The following is a 2,954-nucleotide window of genomic DNA, read 5'->3' on the forward strand; positions in this document are numbered from 1 at the left end:
ACAGAGAACTGATCAAAATTATTTAACTGAGATGAACTTGGTGCTAAACTCTTCTTTGCCAGAGATCTCACAGCTGCTTAGCAAAGATCAACCCTGCAGAATGAGCTACCACTGACTGACCGCTCTGGCTTTGCCTCAACTCAGCAGTGAGAGCAGGGTATACCCGCTGAGGGAGAAAAATACATGACAGGAGACGAATGTAATGTGCTGTCAACCCTCTTGTCCATCAAGCTGGCAAGTCAGATGTATGCAACATCACTAGATAAAAAAGCATAACTGTTTTTAGCTGATTAGATATCTTGTATCAGGAATATTTCTGCTCCTGATTCCTGACAATGCTTTGCCTTTCAGGAGCTGTGAAAGTTGTAATTGTTAAATTTAACCATGTGTTACTCTTACCATAACATCCAGCTGCCAAAATAACAATTATTAGCAAGACTAAGTAATTATAGCATTCAAGCTGTAAATTACATACAGGTCCTCATTGCTCAGGCTATGTTACAAGTAGACACTGTGGGAAGCTTTTAATGTCCCTAAGAGAAATTCTTTTGGACTTTAAGGGAGAGGGAGGTAAGATGTTACTTGTATTCTTCCCCCGAAAGAGAAATTGTGAATGTCTAAGACCTCTGCCATAGTCACCCAGTCAGCTTTTGCCATCTAAAACATTTAAACAACAAATGGGTATTGAAAGCAAAAATTCCAGGTCTTTAAGTCCAATCATCTACTTAACTAAGGTAGCAGAGAACCAGTTTGCAGCATATTCACTCTGCTATGCATTATTGATTTTAGTCTTGCACTCTCCCGCCTGTATAAGCCTAACAGCTTCAGGAGACAGGAACTAGCAGAGGGTTTCTGAGCATGTGACAGACTTGATTTGCTTTGTGTAACTTCCCTATATTCAACTATTTATTCCCAATGTATTGAAAAAATGTCAAAGTATACTACTAGCAAACATTAGAACTCATCTTTTGGGTGGCAATAAAAGCAGAGATATGTCTAGCTGGAAAAGAACGTGCTGCTTTCTAAATCTATGTCAAAATCAGTCATTTGTAAAGTTTCTCTTGTGGAGTTTTGGTTTTAGAAGAAATTAGTTGTTGAAGGGGAGAGAGAACTAGAAGGTAACATGTGGGGTATGGAAGGTAACAATTAACCATTCTGCAGCAAGAGGGAATGGCTGATATACACACTATTTCCAGGACCTCCACTCCGGGCTGTCATCAGTGCACAAAACCCATGTCCCTGACTATGCTGGATGAGTACAGTATTTTCAAAAAATAAATTCCTCTTTGTAAAAGTACAGTTGCAACTGAAAGGCCATTGCATATTTTTGAAACCGAGAGGACAAGACCAAGAAGTTTACTCACAGTTCAAGTTCATTTGCTCGTTAGTCAAGCTTAGGGTGATCTGTCTCTCTGCTCAAGGAGTGAAGGACATCCCACACAGCGCCTTTACACAGCAACTGAGCATAAACAAGTAGCTGTGTCTGAGTGTGCTAGATAGAGCTCCAGCTGTAAATTACACACTTAAGGTCTGTGCTGCAGAGTTACCGTTACCTCTAGCTTATGTCCGCCTATAAGTATATTGTCAGCAGGTGTGAGAATTGCATTTCTGGACTGAAGTGTAGCCATAATCCGATGTATTAACTTCAGGTTGCTGGACTTCATCAGAAGTCTATAACATGTTGGAATCAGGGCTTAAAAAAAGCCTGGAGATAAAAAAACCACAAGCATTTGAATCTCTGAAGAAAGATACCTCTCCTTGAATCTGGACTCAAAGTCTAGAGACAAACCCTTATACTACTTGAAAAGAAGGCAAAAAATATCTAGAGCAGCTGGTGTTGGCCTCGTCTCGCTGTCTCTGCCTGGGTGCTTCATGGTAGATGATATTAGTAATGTTCATCGTGTGGACTAAAAAATCTGCTTATAGCCCTTCCTGAAACAGATTTTACACTGATGTGACCCCTTCTGTTACATGGCAACACAGAAGCTGTAAATAAGTAAGAGAGGAAAAAACAAAAACAAACAAACAAAAATAACCCAGGAGGTCAGCTGCTCAGTGAAGAAAATTTTGCTGACCTGTATGTAGGGTTTATCAGACCGAGCTTAAATTAATAGGGTTTGTTTGTTTCTTTGTTTGTTTGTTTTTAAATAAAATTGCACTAAAACAACCAGGCCTGCTGCTGATCCCTGGGCAACAGCACTCACAATTTCTATTTACCACAATGTGTAGTTGACCCCAGGAAGGAATAACTCCTGGCTAGGTAGACTTGCACTACTACTCTAAGCCAGCCACTTCTGAGACTTGTTCAATGCTGATTCATTCCCAGCGATCACTGGAAGGCAGAGTCACTAATTAAAGGTGCAAAGAGCATTTTGTGGGGCTGGGAGAGATGTCACCAAGGAAACAGAGTTTTTTATCATACGAATTTATAAATAGCTTTGGATTTCTTTCCAGAGCACATCAGAATATTAACAAGGAGGGGCCGTTCCCTTAAAACATCAGAGAATGAGCTGAGCAGGAGGCTGAGTAAGTGGGGGGATTACTGGAGCTTGGCTGTGCATACCTGTAAAACAATCAGGTAAAAAGAATTTTTCTAGCAGAACTGGAAATTCAGGAGATCTGATTCAGCCAAGAAGGGCAACACCTATCAGCAGTATTTGTGGCCTGCCATAAAAGGGCATTTTTTGCACAGAGATACCCAGAATAATTATTTTGAATTCCTGTGGATTCATATTCTTGGTAAGTCTGATATCCCTGGCATTATTCTAGAATAGCTGTTCCACTTTGCACACTGCATCTTATTCTGGAACAATTTCTATATGCTGTCTATGCATCACAGGGAATCTTGCTTTTGGACTTACAGAGCAAGGCTCCCACCTGGCATATCCCAACTCCATCCTTCTGCTCCCTCAGAAAATTTTTTGGGCAGACTAGAAATAAAATAAACTTTACGC

Source organism: Dromaius novaehollandiae, chromosome 6, assembly GCF_036370855.1.
Source record: "Dromaius novaehollandiae isolate bDroNov1 chromosome 6, bDroNov1.hap1, whole genome shotgun sequence".
In the NCBI taxonomy this organism is placed as follows: Eukaryota; Metazoa; Chordata; class Aves; order Casuariiformes; family Dromaiidae; genus Dromaius; species Dromaius novaehollandiae.